At 39.6% G+C, this 21837-nt stretch overlaps 1 long non-coding RNA gene across 1 annotated transcript in view; it reads right to left on the reverse strand.

Moving 5' to 3' along the window:
- Positions 1 to 375: 375 nt before the first annotated feature.
- LOC130166240 (uncharacterized) overlaps positions 376 to 21837 on the reverse strand; it is a 155650-nt gene continuing 134188 nt past the window's right edge. The window contains exon 4 of the long non-coding RNA XR_008827125.1: positions 376 to 1166. This is a non-coding gene — a long non-coding RNA (uncharacterized LOC130166240). The remainder of the gene's footprint in view (positions 1167 to 21837) is intronic.

Genomic DNA, 21837 nt, shown 5'->3' on the forward strand with positions numbered 1-21837 from the left:
CTTAGGTTGGAGGTTTTTGGGGAATGAATTTCATCAAGGGCCCACTGTTTTAACACTTTATATATATATATATATATATATATAAAAAACACACAATCTAAAAACAGATCTTTCATTTACACCTGCTGTTGAATGTGCATGTTTTAACACCAAGATGAGAACAGAGGAGTTTTCCTCTTGAGTTCAGCTTGAGAAAGAGCAAGAATCACAATTTCAGGCGGGGGTGTAGGGAAGCAGTTATATATGATGATAAGACACACAGATTATCATGATGTATAGCACAAGCATCTTCAATAAATTTAAACATTTGATGCATTGCCAAGCTGCATTCTGGGGTGGCACAGGACACTGCATACAATAAAAGACAATGACTCATTTCATTGTCAGCAGACATCTTTAATCCTTCTTCAGTGTATCAGGAAATGGTGCTGCAAAGAAAAAAGCAGCAGAGATGGTACATTCAGATTAAACAAAAGCTTTGGACACTTTTGGGTGTTTTGGTGCTCTGGTAATAACCTGATAAGCACACTACACCTTATCCTTAAAATATAAATGACATACTTTGTGTTTACATTTGTTATATCCTATTCCTCAGCAAATAACTCACAAAAGAAAGACAAATCCAAAAAAAAAACTACTGATAAATAAATCTCAATTGAAGATATCTCAGATCAAATTTGTCTAATAGAGTCAAATGAATAGTCTCTAATATCGCCTTCTTGTTCATAATGGGAAACACATCAGATAAAAATTATCACAAAGTAACACAGTAGAATTTAGGTCTCTGCTTCTTGAGGAAAAGAAAAGAAAAACTTTGAACACAAGATTAGTCCTCTGAGGTACACTCGGGTAAACATGGGCTCTTGACTGTATTTGTGGATTTTGCCTTTGAGTATGACCAGTGTGTTTGTTTGAATGAATTAGACTGAGTTCGTTTTCTGCCAGGTGAGTTCCCACTTTATAGACAGAATGTCATTTTATGAAGAGAAAAATAAAGGCAGGAGGAAACAGAGCTTGAGCATCTAATGTCATATACAATAGTACTATTTCCACTTGGGATGTGGGGGAACATGTCTTCTTTACTTTTATTGTTTCAGGGTGGGTTTCTTAGTAGTAGAAGTCTTTCTGAACGTTATCCTGCCTCCAGAATCCACACAAGAGAAGATCTGAGTTGAAAAACACACACATGAGTTGCCTTTATTTATTATCATAATATCAGTAGCAGAGGATGTTTTTGGACTTTAATTGCCTTGAGTATTGCCTATCAGGTGACATTAACCAAATGACCATACTCTTACCCCATCGTAAGAGGAGAGATGAGAATCAATGGTACCTGCCCAAGCTAACCCTTAGGCCATATAAATATATTAAAATGTAATATATCGCTCATAACAAGGTGATGTGAGAATAAGTCTCAATAATGCAACAATATCAGCTTCCCTCGTTCAACATAAACAGACAGTTAAATGAGCTGGCCAGAATCTGACTAAGATAACCTACAGTGACCCAAATATAAACATACAGCCCTGACTTCAATTTAGAAGTAACTTGTAGTAAGTAAGTAATTTATAACACATCCACAAATACGCTTTCAAAGGAAGGTAATGCTGAGTTTACATTTCTAGTCAATTATACAGTATCTATGCAGTTAAGGCTACAGTAAAGTAAATTTGTACAAAAAACGTTTTTGTTTTTTTTTTTTTTTTTACTTAATTGACTGAAAAAAAGTTGCATTCATTCAGTCTTACATGTGCATTTCCATAAGTATGCCTCATGTATATGCCCCCTACTATCTAAAGCCTTTGAGAAAAGTTAACAAGTTACATAAAGTGAGAGCAGCCCATAATAATCCTGCTGACACAGCAGAAGCTTTGATGGAGGACACATCCTGAGCACAACGGCTGTAATCCAAATGATCTCAACCCTCAATCTGTGTAGAACATCTTACATCTGTGCATAGAAAAGCACAGAAGGTCAATTACTGTCAGATACCTGTGACGTGTCAGAGGATTTAAATAATTAACAAACGCGCCCACACTGTACCAGCAGTGTGTAAAGTATGCATGCCGCGGTCCCATTTGCCTATACACTGTAGAACATAAGTGATATTTTTCATTTATTTTTTGACTTGTAGTTTTTTGACTTACAATGATAAAGTTACTACTTAGTGAATTCATCAAATTAAGTTTCTACATAAACAGAATAAGACTTTTCAGACTTCCCAGCATTCTTTGTTTGAGAGTTAAAACTCTCCGGGACGCCTCTTTGTTTTTGTAGTTTGAAGAAAACGGACATGATAGAAAGTTATGAGAATCTATTCTGACAATACTGTAATGACAATAATGCAGGTTAGTATTTCATCCCTTCCTTGTAATGCTTAAATTATGATTTAGCAAGATCATTGGGGGGCTCACATCTTTATATTAACTCTGTAATGTTTGTCAGCACAACTGAACAGTTGTTGATTGAACCTCGATGAATTGAATTTGATTTCTGAAGTTGCTTGGATTTGACTCTGCTGATTTTACTATTACTATACTCTACTATTTTACTAATAACTCGTAAAAGGACTGAACACTAAAGTCTAAGACAGTTAACTCATATTTTTAAAGCAGCAGGTAAACTTGAGTTTTAAGTTAAACCTGCCTAAAATGTTTTACAGTGTACTGCCTATACCAGGAAGCAGTTCTGGCAGCCCAATAAGATAAACAAGTGCACAACTTTGTTATATTTTAGATAGAAAGCAAAGAACAGAAACTTATTCCAGTCCGTTTTATTCTACTCTTAGACCATACAATGCAACATTGCTGTCCAATGAAAACCATGTATCTCCAAATGTTGTGATTTTGATTTTTTTTTTTTTTAGATAAAACTGATCAAACTACACTTTTAAGTTTCCCTTTATGTGTTGACAACATTCTTCTGCGTCTTGAGGCAAATAATTTAAAAACCGGATAGGCTGAAAAATACCTTGTCACGAAGTTGGAACCAGGACTTAGATGGATAAATAGATGGTTTTCACAGGACAGCATAATGACGAATTCCCATTGGATGGTGGAGGTAGATTCCACAACATCATGACAAAGCAAAACAGATACAACAATGAGAGCAAGCACAGCAGAGTGTGTGAAATGAATGAAAACATTTTGTTCAGAACGTCCCTTGTCCTGGTGCTGGCCCATTTAAGATGATCTAATATCACAGCTTGTACCTCCAGTCAACAACTCTGTGAACCATTTCCTACTAATATGGACAGCGTATTTCTATGATTTTTGGGTTGAGGAAAGGGCCTTCTTCTCTTTTATCTATAATGAAAACAAACTCTAGCTCTAAGTAGCCACAGTAGGGCTGCGGTAACATGGGGCTATCATTTTGTCTGTGCTATCGTCAAGGACAATCATAACTCATTAACATTTGGGTCTGAATCAGCCTGTTGTTATTAGACAAAATGAGTCGCAAATGATGTTGTGTAAATATTTATTGGACAACACTGAACTTCAAATGGTCTCGTTGACATTTTCAACAAAATGTGACTCACAATAATAGTCTTCTCGCAATTCAAACTCAGTCATTCCAAGTGACAAACAAAGAGGAGGCACTCGCATAAACACAAACACACAAACACACAGACACACACAATTTGCCCTCAAGCGTCTCACTGAAAACCTTTCCTCAAAACTTTTTCTTTTTCTTTCTCCCACACTTGGTGAGTCACCGTGGCAGTAAGTTGCTCAAGTTCACTAAACAAGAATTAAGCAACTTCATCAACCAATTGCCTAACACCTTCCAGGTCACATGACGTCCACTCTTCCAATTGCCCTTCATTTTTTCCCGAAATAAACTAATAAACAAAATAAAGGCCCTCCACCGGCAGATAAGACAACCGCTTCAGGGAGAGATCAGAAGGCGATGGCGTACTTCTTCTGAAGTGCAACATTTAACAGTTTATTGAGCACGGCTCTGTGATTTCATTAAAGCATATTTAATCCAAAATTAATAAGGCTGGTTATTAACCTTTTCCACCCTCGTTCCTTATTAGAGTTTTATTTCACTGATGTTTAGAGAACCGTAATGAGGCTGCCGGATGCATTTCGCCCACTCTTAGGGAATGCATGTGTGCTCGTATATGTGTGTGTGTGTGTGTGTGTATCCGCCATGTGTGCATGTGAACCTGGACATGCGTCACCTTAAACCTATGACAAAGGGAATGAATGTGCAGGTTCTAATAACAGGGGAGGTGTTGCTCGGCACCATCCTGTCATTACTGTCATTGTGGACTGAATCGGCACTTCTTTGTGTGCAGCTGGAAATCATGTACAGCAAGATCCTTACCTCAGAGCCCCACACCCCACCAAATACATACTGCTTATTTTAACAGCAGACGCTGGTCCTCAAACACTTTGCACAGTACACCCTGTCAGTGCTTTCTGTTTCTTTCTGCATCTCTCTCTCTCTCTTTTTCCTGTACATGTGTTTGATGATCTACCTGTCCATCATCTCTCTGTTGTTTTCCCTGATGTTTCTCTGCATTACTATCCATGTGCTCAGCTGTCTGCTGTCCCTCCCCCACTGCCTCAATGTATAAATGATTTGGACATACTGTTTTCTCCTGTTCCTGAAATCAAAAAGTTACCTAATGGTTAAGGATTGGCAATTAAATCAGTTCCTCTCAACTTTAATGTGAGGATTTTTCTTCATGTAAAAACTCAACTTCAAGCCAAAATCCACAGTGTATATTCTATGTGTTGACTATATTATCCATGTTTACATTGGCTAGCATGTTCTTCCTCCTGCATGCCTTTTTCTGGCACATTGCTTTGTTTCTTAGTGCATTACTGTCAACAACTTTCAGTTTGTATTACTGCTCCCTGCAGTCCTTACAAATGTCTGTCACAGTATCCACATCTTTGTGCACATATTAGAGCATTAGCAAGTCCTCAAATGTCATTGCCCTCCAGGACAACGCATACACTATACAACATACCTATCAGAAGGACACGTTTATTTATCAGGGCCTTCTTAAAACTTTATAAGTCATGGTTTCGGGAATACAGTCATTTTCTGATCTAAGATTTCTTTGGTTCAGGTTTGAAAAGGTTAATCAAAAATAGGGCTTATTAGGGTTAGAGAGAGCTTCTTTGGGTAAATATAAATACTTCTGACACTGTCTGCTGGTAGAGAATGTGTCTCTTGTGTATCAAGTCTAATGTTTTGTTGACCCATCAAACCAAACCAACTTCTTCCCTCTGTGAGCTCAGAAGTTCTATACTGACTTAATGCTATTTCTTCCCTGCTCCCAATGGATACGAGTCATCATTTCTACAAGCAGTAGAGGACTTTGAATGTAAATATACGGCTTTTGGGGGCATCTGCTGAAACGATGATGCTATTGTTTTTCTTGGGAGGACATGCTCAGCAGGAAATACAAATAAAAGCTTCATTAAAGACTCAGCACTCCGGAAACATCACACAAAACACTGATGGGTTGAAGAATAAAATACATTCAAGTGAATGTGAAAGTGGTCTCAGAGGTTTGAACCACAACACCTTGGAGACAACACCTTACAGAAGTCAGTAGCCAAAAAGATATATCTCCCCAGCAGTTTACACATGTCTGTATTTTTCATATTCAAGCAAAAAGCAAAAACACACATGATTGGCTCTATGTTATTCATGTAACACAGCCATCCAATGGCAATTGGATGAAAGCAGCAGGTCATAGGACAAGATCACATCTCCAGGAGTTTCTTTTCAGGAATGGGCTGAGAATATCTGCACAGAATGACACAATTACAGAGGCTACAAAGTAGCACATACAAACTGCATAAATGATAAACCGCCATACTTCTTGCCATTTCACGATCACAACGGTCAAAAACTCATTGAATAATCCTGGCTCAGTTTGCCTCAGCAAAGCCTCCTAGCATCTAGCTACATGGTGGTGCATCGACTACTTATGGTTGAATAAAAGAAATAATAAGTGAGTAGTTTTTATAGACCCATGTGGTTCTTTGCATCTAAAACCGTAAGGACTAATTAAGTTTTTTCCTTAAAGTGGACATCTTGAGTGGGGAATTAAACTCAGTTGTCAGATTTAAAAGCAAATGCAACAGCAAATCCATGTCCCCAACAACTTACAATCTACCAAAGTACTTCTGTGTGACTGTTCTAGTCGTAGCTCCTTCACAGGTATATTTCCTCATTTTCTGCACCGATCCTGTGCTTATTCCAAAAACAGGCAGGAGATAAGACTCATCTATCTCAGTACTTGTTCCCATACAGCTGTGCTGTTTGCTGGAGATTTTGTCTCATATTATTTGTGTTTTTGTGTGTGTCTGTGCATTTATGCATACCTCTCAGGCACTGTTCCATTCTCTGTTCCACATGACAACACGTTTTCATTATGTTTTTTGTCCTTTTCCTTTTTAATTCTGCCCTGTCCTGATCTTTCTTCTCATTCTTTTCTCCATCACACTCATTCTCCTCGGTCCCTTAACAGCACAACCTAATTATAACAAATTTTTAATCTTTCGCTCAGTTTTTGCTCATACCTTATCATCTCCCTTCACCTCCCTTCGTGTACCCTCCATCTCCCTCTGTGCCTCGTTCAGTGCAGACCAGAATTACAGACCATCCTGGATAAGGTCGTGTTTTTGTCACTGTGACGGTAATGCCTGGTACAGACTAATTATGTAGGAAGCGGTCCTTGTCTTCACACTGGGGCGAGTGTGCCAGAATTCATGGGGTTATGAACAAATTGGTTCCGGTGGGAGACGGAGGACAGGAAGCGGGCTTTGATGAATGAACCAATGAGATACAGCTGCTTGAGAAATGGATTGGAGTCCACCGTCTGTGTGAATCTGGCTGTTTAACTGACTGATATATGGCATCAGTGATTGTCGTTGGAGAAGAGTTTATTCAAAATAGACAGAACAATGTGTGGTACACAGCAGTTGGATTTCACCTGGTGAGACAAGGTCAGTCTGTGGATTTCTTGTTTCTGTGAGCTGTTTTTCACTCGCTCTCTCTCTGTTTGAGGCGTTCTTTCCTCTGAGTCAAACTCGCATATGCAGGCCTGAGTTTAATTTCTGTGATTGCTTGTGTTTGTTTAGATGCAAAGTCATGTAGCCATCACTTTATATTTGCATTGCTAAAAAGGCTTCACATATCCAAGCTTTCTAATCATATCTTACAGAAGAAATACGTTCAAGGGGCTTCTTTGTGTTCAGGTAGTCAACGGAAATGTTTAAATATCTAAAGGTCCCATATTGTATAGAGTGAGAGTTCCATGTCTTTTTTGTTTATAAAGAAGGTCTAGTTGCTATATTAATACTGTGAAAGTATCAAAGCGCTCAGTCTACAGAGAAATGCACACAGCCTGTGTTCAGAAAATGTGCTTTAAAATGCGCAGTCATTGTGATGTCACAACAAATCAGTCACAACCCTCAGCCACACCCCAAGCCCAGCCCACTTTGACCCACCATCCAACCTTGAAGGATTTGGTTTCTCTAAGTGTCTACCTGAAATCTGCTATATTTTTTACACAGTTTTAACACAGTTTCCCCACAATATAGCAAACACACTACACTTTTGGCTCCACAGGAAGATGCATATAGACAATTAAAATCCTGAACACTGTGGATTATGCTGTGGAAGTAGTTTGAGAAGTTTCTAGTGACACTGTGCTACCACTGGAATCCTTTGTAAATCCGCAATAATCTTCCATCCACCACAAAAGTAAAGCTGATCCACAACCATCATACAACACATCACTAGGTGCGATTCCATCCATTTGTTTCATTTTCAGTGTGTGCATAAGAAAACCTCAGAGGAAATGCAGAGAAATATGTCAAAATATCACAAAAAAGGTTTTAACACTTAACTGCAGTGGAAAAGTTGGTGTATCTATAAAGCAAAATGCAGACAAGCAGAGAAAGAAAATAAATGATGATGAAGCGTGACACTTAAATTTCCACAGAAGCTCCTATTCCACTGAAGAAATGAAAACACCATACATGTAACATTCCTCTAAATAAAGGATCGGTGCGTAGGATTTAGGGGGGGTCTATTTGCAGTTGAGACAAAAGCCTCAATGGAATGACTGAAGCCCTGTCCTTAACTCTAACCAAAACGAAAGTGGGTATGTTTTAATCTAAACTGCGTTTGGGAAAAAAATACAAGTGAACGTGACACAGTACTTAGTTTGAGCGCTTTGGATTACCAACTTTTCAGAGTAACCTCCCAAACCCACAGGTGGTGAGTACCTGATACTCAAAAGACCAAGACCACCAAATGCAACAAAGTTTTTTCCTGGCCAGAAACATGTACTGGAAACCACACTGTTAAGACAAGTAGATGGCAAATAGCTGCGTTAGATGTTAATAAAAGTCTTCTGAAATTAAAAAGGGTTCAACCAGGATAAATGCTTGCAGGGAAACATTTACAATGACTGCCAGTGATTTAATAAGAGACAGAAATGTTTGTACTGTCCCAAGAATTACCAGCTTCATAAGCTGTTAATTGCTATCGCTCCAAACACCCTATAGGCTTTTATCTGATGAAAAGGCTTAAGAGAATTAATGCAAGTTGTTTTTTTTTCTCCATCTGGCATAATTCTCAATAACTTCACTTCCTATGACCTATTCCTAGCAGTGACCTATTCACAGGGACCTGCTAAGGCTTATGGGTAAGCAAATTCAGCAGATCTTAACACCTTCTCCGCATTGCACCTGATCGAGGGGGGAGAAAAATCCCCAGCACACGCACTTTTCCAATCCTCCTGCACCCCCTCTAATCCTCCCTTCCCTCTCTGCTTTCATCCAGCCCTTTAACTCCCCTTCTGTCCTCTCTCTCTTCCTCCCCTCCCTCCCTCTCTCCCTCCCTCTCTCTCCCCCTCTACCCAGCAGGCTGGAGCAAGATTCATTCAGAGCACAATCAGCACGAGACATGAATACAGAGCAGAGCTGCGTCACACATGCACACATACACACACACACACACACATACACACACACACCACACACACACACACACACACACACACACACACACACACAAACATACACAAACACTCACAAAATGTCTCTTCAACCTTTGAAAGTGATGATGAGCTAGCTGAGTGTGAGGGCTGTAGACAAACACACACACATGCACTTACACACACATGCATACCCACATACACACACACACACACACACACACACACACACACACACACACACACACACACACACACACACACACACACACACACGCGTACACACAAACTGACGCACCCTGTCTTTAACCTCTGGAAGTGATGATGAGAAGACAGAGTGCAGGGAGCTCTATAACACTCTGTGCTGCTTCTGCAAACTATTTTTAACTGCTACTTTACTTTATTCCTTAAACTTGTGCATCCCAATATGTACACACACCTGCATGTGTGTGTGTAGAGTTAGCAGGTATTCTCCCTTACACTTATTTCCTTACTGCAAGAGGCAATGCAGGAGTATACTTTTTTTTTGTCTGTTTTACATTATTCACCCTTCAATACTAAAACCACATTTAATTTATGATGTATGTTTACATTGATAATTTAAAAGTAAATGTAAGGCTGTTGGCAGAAGTTAGAAGGGTTCACAGCTTTAAAGGTCAAGGCGTTCATTGCTTTGCAGTAGTTTTAGGCCTGAATTATAGATTTTCTCGGGTAGATGTCCTCATGGTTTATGTGGTAATATGTTTTTATGAGCATGTGTTTGAGGACAAATAAATTCCTGAATCCATCTTGGGGTAAGGCTTAGAATCAAGGTCCTCGACTACTGTATGAGCCGAACTGATACATCTTCTGGGTTATATTTCGCCACAGTAGCAAAGTGGCTCTGTTAATGGCAATGTTGGTCTCTTGGTCGTCCTACCGCTGTTGTTCAAACTGAAATCTGAAAAACAGCGTCACTGTTTCATACAGCTGACCACCAACTGTAAAAAATTTCCCCCTCAGCACACATCTTGTTCATAGTTACTTAATAACCAAATTTCAGGGATAATTCATTTTATGTGTTTGTATCTAAAACACATTTTATGTGTTTATATATAAAATTGCGTGTATATATATATATATATATATATATATATATATATATGTAAATATATATATATATACATATGTATATATGTATATATAGATATACATATAATATATATATATTTATATTCAGTAATCAATCAATTCAATCAGTATCGGCCTCATAAATCCAGTATCCAGTATCAGTGCGGCTCTCGTAAATCTAATGCAAAATAAATGGCTAACTGATCTTTTTTATGATTCTTGAACAAGCCAGTCAAATTAACTTGCAAATGTGCATCTGCCTTCCTGTCAAACAGTGGTTTAATGAGACACTTTCCCTGAGTCTCCCTGCAGGTGTTACAATGACCAAGACATGGGACCTTCGGCTTCCTGTCACATTTGTTTATCATTGACTACATTTGTGACTCATGAACAATAGTTGTCCAGATTTGTGTGTTGAAGAGGATCATAAACACACAGACTCACACACACACACACACACACACACACACACACACACACAACCGAAGAGGAGCCGTCGACACAGTACTTCATGTCTTATCAGAGATCAATATTTCATTTGCTCTCCTCCTCTGCTTAGACGCTGACTGGCATCCCCTCGTAAAGGGACAGCTTAGGGACGTACACACACATATGTATACGCTCTCTCACACACCTGACACACACATTAAAAACCGCTCAGGGCCGTTGTTTGCTTTGACTGACGTGTCGGCCGTACCGTGCTGACACCTCACTGACACTCTATCCCTTTCAGACACACATCACTGTTTTCCAGCTCTTAACTGCTATGAGCCAAACGCCATGTGTTTCAGTCCGTATATGTCTTTGCATACGTGTATGTGTCCTAAATGCTTCCGGTCCGTCATTGTTACACACTTCCCTTGTTTCACTCTTACATCACTGTTTACACATTTAAACAAAGCCAAACTGTATATGTTCCCGCTGCCTTTGTGTTTGCAAGCATGTGTGCGCATGCTCCATGCGTGCTGGTTCTTTGGTGGGTCTTTTTTCTTTTTTTTTGGATGGTTGTTTGCTGTTGTGCTCAGACTAGATCAGGGGAGCGACGGTGTTATTGTAACCCAGTGAATAGGCGCAGTGTTTAAATGCAAATTCACAGCACCGCAACGACAGGGAACAGAGGACTGGCAGAGCAGGGAAGGGCAGAGACAGGTTGAGGTGACAGAGAGGGAATGAGGGATTTAGAGAGGGGGGAGTTGAAAGATGTGGAAAGGGAGATGAGACAGTGAAAGGGGAAGTGGTGAGAGGGGAGGAGACAGGAGGTCAGGAAGTGAAGAGGAAAAGGACAGAGTGAATGGGTATTTTAGAGAGAAGGAGGGGAGGAAAAAAGAATTGTTCAAGAGTGAGAGGAATTGAAAGCCATCTCCACAGTAGACGGCTGAGGAACTGCGAGTGCATGACTGCGCTATGACTGAACCATCACTGATTACTCTGCAGTGTCTCTGTGTATGTGTGTGATCATGAGTTAGAGTATATTATCATGCCCTGTGTGTGTGTGTGTTTGTGTGTGTGTGTGTGTGTGTGTGTGTTGTGTGTGTGTGTGTGTAGTGCACCATTTGATAAAGCTTGTTTAACCAGTGAGACATATCTCGCTCCATTTCAAGAGTTTTTTTTTTGTCTTTTTTTTTTATTCATCTGAGCCAAACCGTCGTATGACTGTGTGTCTGTGCATGTCTCTGTGCAGGCAACAGCTGTACACTGTGTGTGCCTCGTAGCCTGTTTTTCATTACCCTCAGCTAAAGTATTTATTGAAATTGCAAACCATTTCAGTGTCATGCCTACTGTAGCTTTGGGTATTTTAATGCTTCACTTATACTGCTGAACTTTGGTTATACAAATTGCAGCACTATAACAACAATTTACATACGTTTTTCTTTTGACATTGAACGATAAATATTTGCAAAACCCAGCGTCTCTCAACAGTTGACTCAACAGAGCCGCGGTGACAATTTAGGTTGCCAATGTTGAGATGCATTCTGGAGCCACTCCATTAACAACAGATGGAAAGCCAACTTTTTCACAAAATGTGTATTTGGGCTTTTTTTAATGCCACTAATAAGTCTGAATCAGAAAATATGCCCAGAAAATGAGGATGGATGCCACCGTATCAAGTGAACCTGCTTCTCATCAATAATCAGCTTCAGAGTGATTCATTCTATGAAAAAAAAAAAAAAAAACACAGCAATGACTTCCTGACCTTTCAATTTGCATTTTTTTGTTCTATTTTCTTAAGGTACAAAAATTTGACTTAGCTTTTCCAACATCTGTGTGTTTATTCATGTCGTGTTTGATGTTTCTTTCCCCTGTTCTACCAAAGGTCATAGGTGATGTATGTGTGAGATTTTTGCTGCAACTATGCCTGTGCCATTATCCTACAGCTATGACAAATGGTACTGTGTTACCCCTCCAACACACACATACACACACACACACCTCCCACCTACACACACAGTGATGTTAGTGTCATTCATCCCTCGAGTGAAGCTTTGACTTCTATCAAGCCTGCTACTGTCAGCTTTCTTTAGGATGGCAAAAGGAGCTCTATCTCTCAGCTGATGTATGGCCCACCCATACAGGCACTTGACTATGGCCATCCGTATCAAAGAACTTCTCTGGCTGTGCAATACATACAGTGACTCACACACTGTAATACATATATATATCTATATATATATAGATATATATATCTATATACATATATACTGCTCATCTGACTGAGTGAGGGCTGAGTGATGAAATGAGCCCCCGGCCCACACACAATGTTGCAGCGTGTTCTTGTCAATGCGATCCGTACAGGGCCGATTTATGTACATGGCATATTTATGCATGGAATATAAAGAGGATATCCTCTTGTGTCTATCAGCTTCTCACTTTCAGGATAAATATTAGCTTATTTCTGGTTGAAGTAGTGCCTCTTTGACACAAGCATGAGTGCTGTTGTGCTTTCACATGAGTTGATAAGTGGCTTGACTTATTTCATGCCCTTGGTTTATTTTTCCAGGGGCCAGAGTAGTTGTCATATGTTCCCTGTGTGAGCGGTCTCTGTTTATGGATAGTGATGAACTACTGAATTCTATAGTGTATATGTCAGGGTGTGGGGCGTAGAGAAAAGGCATAGCAGGCAACTTTCTGGGAATAGAACAAAATTGCTTTGCAAGGGTTTTTTTTTTTCTTTTATGTATGTTATATCCCCTTCAGAAAGCCAGGATGGCCCATCATGCACTGCCTTCAAAATTAAACAGAATAGCACATCTCAATAGTTTGGCTCTCTTGCATGTTTCCCTAAACGAATCAGTTCTTTGTTCGCGTTATTCTCTAAATTGTTATTACTGTAACCATGACGACAAAGCACCCATAACCTTCAGTAAAATGATCATTTTAACCAAAACATGATTTTTGTGTACACCTAACCAAACCTTAACCACGATATTGTCACATCATAAAACAGATTTATTTTTGAGTGATTTGAAAGAGTTTTGAAAGGCACTGACAAATTATGTCATCCTACCAATAGGAGCATCAGATCAGAGAACACTTATGTCCTTGTAGAGGTTACTGACAAATAATGTATTTTGTATTTATATTGCTATATATTATGCTATTTAATTATTATTTCAGACGTTCTAGCACGTGAACAGCATTTTAATGATATAGTTGGCCATGGTGGAGCGAATGTTCACTACTTTATACTGATGTGTGTAAAATCTAAATCAGCAAAGTAACTATAGCTGTAAAATAAATGCAGTGTAGTAATATAATAATATAGTGGACTTGGGGTATAAAGCTGCATAAAATTTAAACACCAGTATCTAAAAAATACAATATCAATGTACTTACATCCATTCCACTGCGGGCTATGTTGTAAAAAAAAAATTTTAAAAAAAGGGGAAAAAAATCCCTTAATCTCAATCATAAACCCACTCAAACAAAACCACTGAGGGAAGCCTAAAACCTGAGGCATCTGATCAATATAGGATGAGGATATTGATATCTTTGACCACTAATGATTTGACTCACAGCTATGCATAACCTTTTACTCCAATATTAAGGTAACGACACCAGGTATGAAGAAATATTGACATGCAAAAATTCCCTGGCCTCAATTTCCACTTTTCATCTGTGTTCATATGCTTCATTAATCATCATCATATCACCATGATATTTTCTATATTGCCCCAAATTGCCTACATACAGTATCTCTGAGCTTATGATAGAGGACCAGTATTTAAATATCGCTAGTGCTTTATGGTCTACAGGCTTTCATAATATCCCATTTCCAGTGAGAGCACTGCAGTAGCGAGTTGAGGGGCTATTTTAAGTGCAGTCAGATAGCTATATGGCAGTGTGGCTATATTTAATAAAAGTCTCCCGAACACTGCGCCAATCTCTCTCCCTGGGGCTATCTGGGTTTGACTGGCCATGTCTGCTCCCATTTAATGTGAAGTGGCAGACAGAAGACGTGTCATTCTCGTTCCCTCTCTCTTTCCCGGGGTCTTGTCCGTGGACGGGGGAAACAAGGGAAGAGAGAGGAAGAGGGGAGGGTGATGGTAGGTGTGAGATGAATGAAACAAGTTTTAATAACAATTTCTCTGTCTGTTTTTGTTTTTCAAAATCTTTTGACCTGTCTGTGCAAATCCTGTCCCCTGACTCGCCCTCTGTCCTCCACCTCTTTGACCTTCACGAATACCTCATGTTTGAATGTATATACATGCCGTGCTGCGAGATCGGTTTATTCATGAAACAAGATGAGTTACTTCAATTCCTATAATCTTTGCTTCATTTTATTTCTCTCTTGATCTTCATCTATTTCCTCAGTATTTAACAGTTTTGGATGTGAAGCAATTTTCTTTTTAAAGCACCTTGGTAGGTGGAGTGTTCATCACACCACCACCCTCAGCTTTTATTTCTGTCTTACCGCTGCATAACCACTTCTACACACAACTCCTTTTCTCCTCACACCAGCTCTCCACCCCAAGGCTATAGTCATGGCGTAGCGGTGTGTATAGTGCTGTGGTGTACTGCAGGGCAGGGCAGAGCGGATGACTCAGTTCTAGTAGATCCTGCACAGGCAACCTCAATATATATATATATATATACATATATATATATATATATACAGAGCACTGAGGATCAGCACAGCATGGGTGTGACTCCAACTGTGCAGCTTTGGTCTGCCTACCTACAACTGTGCAATGTGGTCTGGTGATGTTCCACGACATGAAATATCCATGAGTCAGGTTGGGCGTACAGATGCCACTGTACCTGCTGAGCCCCTTAACAGGGGGAATGTGTGTGTGTGTGTTGAGGGGAGGGGGGCTGAGAGAGCAAGAGACAGGGTTAAGAGGAAAATACATCTGTCATCTTTACCCCTGCAGTGTGAGGTTGTGCGTGGCTGTGATGTGAAAGTGCTTGTGTGTGTGTGTGTGTGTCTGTGTGTGTGTGTGTGTGTGTGTGTGGGTGTGTTCTTGCATAAACGCTTATGTCTTTAGAACTTTAATCAGGTATCAGAGCTGCAGTATTTGAAAGCGAACCAACAAGTCAGGGTGGGAAGAAGTGTAGGAAGTGTATAGCACCAAAGTACAGAGTCAATACGTCTCATATTACATGTCAGAGGAAGACGGCAGAAAGGGGAGATTGAGGACAGCAGAAGGATGGAGAAGGAGAAGGAGGGAGGGGCAAGGAGAGATAGCTGGCATAGCGAAGGGGTAGACAGGAAGGGTAGAGAGAGGCAGGAGGTACAGAGAGAGTTGGTTTGAAAGGAATGTGGAGAGGAGGAGGGGGTGTGTGTGTGTGTCGGGGGGGGGGGGGGGGGGTGTAAGGACTGCAGAAGGAGGGGAGGTCAGAGGGGAAAGCAGCAGGTAGAGTGTACATCTGTCACCTTCTGCTCCTCCAGGCCGAGAATGCCCAGGAGGAACAGGGCAGGAGGAAGAGGTGGAGGAGGAGGGGGCAAGAGGGGGCACAATGCCACCAGCGAGAGGAGCATCACTAAACAGGCCTATGTTTATTTTAAAGCTGAATTCAAAAAGATATAAGCACTCCTGATAGAGCTCTGAAATGCTGAAAAGGATGCCACTGAGTCGAATGTAATTGATTTTACTTGGTATTTCAAAAATGCATACGGTAGCTGAATATTTGTTACTTTGAAATGTTAGTCTGTTGTACAAGAAGAGAGGGCACAGAAAGAGGAGAGAGAGAAAAGGACCTGAGGAGAAGAGGTGACGCTGAGAGGAGAGAGGAAACGGCATCGGTGGGAATGGGAGCCGCATAGGCACCGCGTTCATAACTCTACTGAGGTTGACATTGTCCCAGAAACTTATGAATAACATCCCTGTGTGTCAGCTGGTCTCTAAGTGTGTGTGTGTGTGTGTGTGTGTGTGTGTGTGTGTGTGTGTGTGTGTGGTGTGTGTGTGTGTGTGTGTGATGAAGCAGAAGAAGTCATGGACTTAGCCGCTGTCTATCGTGCAGGCCCTCGTCTCTTTAAGGTCCACTGGGATTGTGAGCGAAACAGAAATGACCCAGAAAGACAGGACACACAGCTGTACAGACGTCAGAATATCAAGGAAGCAACTCAGTTCACATCAGTCTCCGCACAGCTTGACCCTGTCTGCACAAGTCATTTAAACATTCAGTGCATTCAAGAGGACAGACAAACAGTCATTTAACATTTGCCTTGCGGATTATTTCTACTTTCTTTATTTATATGTACATGTTTTACTTGTACATGTTTTTATACATAACATTACAGTATGTTATACATGACTATACAATACATATATGATTTTACATGTATCAGTGAATTTGCCACCTCAGACAAATAGTATATTTGTCTGAGGTGGCAAATTATATCTGCTGAAAACTTCTCACTCTAATCGGATTTTATTCTTTATACAATGATTATGAAATGTCCATATAAAAACATTTAAGTTGCTGCTATTGTATTTTTCCATATTTCAATGTCAATATGAATTTAAGTGTTCAGCTCTAATAACAGATGTGCTACATTGCAAATAAATGCATTTGACAACATTGCAGGCATTTAATAAATGATATGTGAACTGATATATTACACCCAGTTGAAATGTTTTTTTTTTCTCTCTCTCTCTTCGTATCTCTTTTCAAAGTCATCACCACTACAGCATGTCTCTTTAATTCAGTCAAGTGTGACAGAAGTGAATGGTTGTGTGAGGTTATTGGGGGATGGGAAGTAAGGCCATCTGTGTTCAAATATGTTTTGCTCATGTCTAGCATAAGGTGAAAGCAGAATGTTTAAGATGCATGTTTGGCAACGTGTACATAATCTGTTACACACCATTAGGTGTAAACGCTATGTGTGGGGTTAAGGGAGAAAGCTAAAGTGAAATGAAGTGACTATGGTTTATTGTTTACTACTCAAAATATTGAAGGATGAATTTAGGCTTCGGTGCTCCCGCAGCCCCGGCCCCAGTGTGTTGACTGATGCATTCACTTATTGGTACATCCTGGGTTAGACCAAAAAAAAAAATGAAACACATTTGAGATTATCTTTATTGATATTGATGATTAATCCTCTACTCTTTTGTTTATCAGTGTTTCTCTGCGATCATGTGCTGGCACCCTTTTTGTTCACATCTGTCATTTCATTCTCGCTGAATTGGGAAAAACCAAATGATGCAAGGAAAAGCAACGTATTGGTTTGGTGTCTCAGCGGAATTAGGGCTGAACACATCAATATGCCAATTGGTTAATTGATGACAGAGGAACAGATTCACATCACAAATTTTTCATTGTCCAATAATCAAGAGCCTTGAGCCTCACTGAAAATCCAAAGATCCTGTCATAAAAATCAGTTATGTAGTGTAATCAGATCAGAGACATACATTAACTACAGTGACTTGGCACCACTACCTTACACTTGCACTGACATGTGCATTGATTTGGGGATGGGATATGTAAGTCAGCACTAATTTCTAACAGCATTACAACTCAGTCTTCGCGCCTCCTGCTTTGCAGTGCAATCCTGTCTGCCAAAATGCTTACAAGTGTCCAATACCCACTGATTCATATGGGAAAAACCTAAAATCAATATGACGGTTAATTGGTAGCATATGTGTGTGTGTGTGCATAAGCGTACGTGAAATTCCTCACAGTGTAAATGTGATCCATTGATAGATTTAGCCTCCCAATAACCGATACTGTGTAATAAGGGACTTTGCCACATTGCTAGTCAGGAGCACTTAGGAATGCAGAGTGGATGACTAAATGGACCAAGTGTCGAGTGTGCCTCTGTGTGCATGCGGAGCGTGTGGAGATGTGTGAGTATGTGTTTGTTTATGTATGTGTCAAAGCCATTTGATAAAAGGCCTAAAGGCCTAATTGACGATGTCATTGACTTGTGCAGGTCACAATCGGTACAAACACACTCATTCCATCCTAATTGAAGACATCACTTAGACCCACTCTTCCACTAGCAGGAATAGGACAGAATAGAATAGAATAGAATAGAATAGAATAGAATATGATAGGATAGAATATGATAGGATAGGATAGGATAGAATTTAAGATGAAAATGTGTGTGGCCCATTAATTCATAACATAATATCACCTCACAGAAAAAAGCAGATCTTAATATAACTGAAGATAAAAAACCACAAGAAATCTTTGAAGTTCATTATTGGAAGTAAAACTGTTGCACTTGAAATAAAGGATCTCATAAAAGTAGGGAAGACAGCTCTCAAAGGCACAGTGCTTTGTTCATAGTCTTGACACAGCGGTGAGATGCTAGCTCATTAGTTCAAGCTGCACAATCTAATGCAATTTAATACAACTGTCGTTTTCTGTCCCCCTTATATAAATGGTAAGTGGACAAAACATTATAGGAACGCCTCTCGATATAATTAAAGTCCAATACAACACCACCATAAACAAGGGCTGCAAAAATAACCACAAATTGAATAAACATCCCTCTGACAGTATTAAAAAATAATAGATAGAACTCACTGCAGGAATGTTTTAATGGACTTTCTTAAATTCCATAAGTCTCCCACCAAATTGGTAACTCAGTGACTCAATGGTTTTGTTTGATAGAGAGCTACTTACTTCACAATGCATCGAACTTCTTTGTCCATTTCATTTGGTTGATTTCACAGGAGTGAACAAAGTTTTTAATCAAGCGTGAGCACATTGCCGTTTGTTAATTGAGCAAATGATAAGAGTCTGCCCAGGTTTTTAAAAATGTGTGTTGTAATGCAGCATGCACACAATACAGCACTGATGTGCATGATGTTCTTTCAGGTTTTTTTGTTTTTTTTACAGTGTCCTTTTTTACAGTGTCCAATAAAGACGAACAGCAGCTTCCTGTGTAAAACTCTTATGTTATGTCCAACCATCCATCTACCCTGACCCCAGTCTTTGTTGTTCTGTATGCCATGTCATTAAACTGCCTCCTTTGCTCCAATCTACGGCCACTAGACGTTGCCGAATAAAATGTAACTATAGGTCGTCATGAGCTCCTTACCCAGACAACTTATGGGGTTGTTTTCTTACAAGAGAGTCTTGTATTATGCCACCATGATTCATAGGGAGTTGCTTAGTTAGTTTTGAGCATTCACTGAAATTACTGAACCACAATAATTAGATACCTCATCAGTTGTTCAATACACAATAATCACTGGAATAACTATTAAGTCTTAATCATTCTAGCATTATTAAAACAGAGCTTTTTAATTATTCTTTTTGTCAACAGTATTTATCTCACCTTACCCACAAACCATTGCATATCCCGGAGGTTCCCTGTGGTCCAGATCATTGTGACACAGTGTACCGCACCAGAGACTAACTGCAGCATTGTTTCCTTGGAACAGGTCTGTCACTGATTTTGCTTCTTTGGTGCACAATGGAAGTTTGAGTCAGCAGTTCCAACAGGCTGGGGAGACACTTTAATTTATTTACTGATTAAAATCCAATCTGTCTGTATATTAAAATCTTTTTGTTTTTCAAATAGTTTTTCAAACATATGGCTATTAATATGTTGTGCTGTTGTGGATTGTGTGACTATAAAATAACTCAACTATGCTAAAACAAAACACGAACAAGGAAGCTATTCTAATCAAAGACAATATATACACTTGTTTTTCTTTTTTACAGCTTGGTTGGCAAAAAGTGCAGGTGGAGATGCAGGCATAGCTACTGTACATATTTCACCCTATATTTTTACTACTGCTTTTTCATTGCTCCCTGCTGTCTAATATTATGCATTACCCCTGCAAACAATGTTTCTCCCGCCAAGTGTAGAATACATTTGGTTTCATGCCATACCTGTGATCTTTAAGATTATCCATTGGTCTCATAGTCCAATGCGCTGAAACCTCACTGGCTTGTTAGTCTGCCTGCTAACCTGTTAAATATAAAGTCTTCCTGGGTAACTTTTGATTTATCAAATGTTCTGTAAAAGTTTTCAGAGTTATATCATGAGATAGATGTAAATATTGTCACTGTAAGACGACTCCTTGGGTGCAGGCAAGGTAATGTGTAGCTAACAAACTACTGCCTGGAGCGATCACCTCTCTCCTGCTGGCTTGTGTCCTTGTCTGCAGCAACATAAATACATGTGTGTGTATGTATGTGTGTGTGTGTGTGTGTGTGTGTGTGTGTGCATGTGCGTGTACTTGAAGTATCTACAGTACATGAATCACCGGCAGCGCTTACCGTGTCACAAGAGAGGAATAGGAGGAAGGAAAAGAGCAGAGAAGCAGAGGGGAGGGTAAGAAGGAGAGGAGATAGAGGGAGCACACAGAGGGTAGTATTCAAAAGGAGAAGGAGAAAATTGGATAAAGTTAGAGGATAATGCAGAAAGCATTTGTTGTTACGCATGTGTATAGTAGGGAACAGGGTATTATAAGACAAGAGAAACAACACAGGACATTTCAACCATTTAAACCTAACAACGGGGACACAAGGTGAAATCACTTTCCAGGTTTGTAATGAATGAAACTCCTTCTCAGAAGTTTGCTCCATTTGTGCTCAGGAGTCGAAACTAAAATCTGAGTTCCAGGACCGATGCAACATTATACCCACAGACATCCATTTCAGGGTTCACCGCTACAACCACCTTTTTACCACAAAATCATTTCAATCACAATCAAACCATTTTAAATTACAATGAAAATCATTGAAACAGTGAGTAGGACAAACTGTATGTAACCAAAGATGGTGTGGCAAGATGGTGCAATCCTCTCCTCTCAGCTCAAACCGATATCCATATTTTATTTTTATTAAAGGGACAACTTTAAAGCAATATTCATGTCATTTATGTCCGTATGCGCCCCAAAATAGTTTTTTCCTGCTTACTTATCCAATTTTAATCAAGATTTTTCTGTTACTGATTTTTTTTTCCTGCTCCTTTAGAGTTTCTCATAATTAAAAAAAAGAAATAAATAACAAGGCTTACCTTCATGGATATTTTAAGTACATTAGAGAAGTATCAGATGTTAAAAAAGTCACATAAAGCAACTATAATAATCATAACTGCTCTTATTAAATGCTCATTGCTTTCATAGCGTTATTTTCAGCCGCAGCCGTCAGCTGTTCAGCGGGAAAAGCACCAGACGGCAGACAGACACAGTAACCAACTAGCTGGTGAAGGAGTTATTCGAGGCCAGACACAAACAAACAAACAAAAAGAAAAAAGGCAAGCGAAGACAGCGAATAGGATTGTATTCACCAGGTAGACAGAACGACATCACGTTTATGCTAACGTTACTCCATAACAGCTGGAT

This window comes from Seriola aureovittata, chromosome 3 (assembly GCF_021018895.1).
Source record: "Seriola aureovittata isolate HTS-2021-v1 ecotype China chromosome 3, ASM2101889v1, whole genome shotgun sequence".
Classification (NCBI taxonomy): Eukaryota; Metazoa; Chordata; class Actinopteri; order Carangiformes; family Carangidae; genus Seriola; species Seriola aureovittata.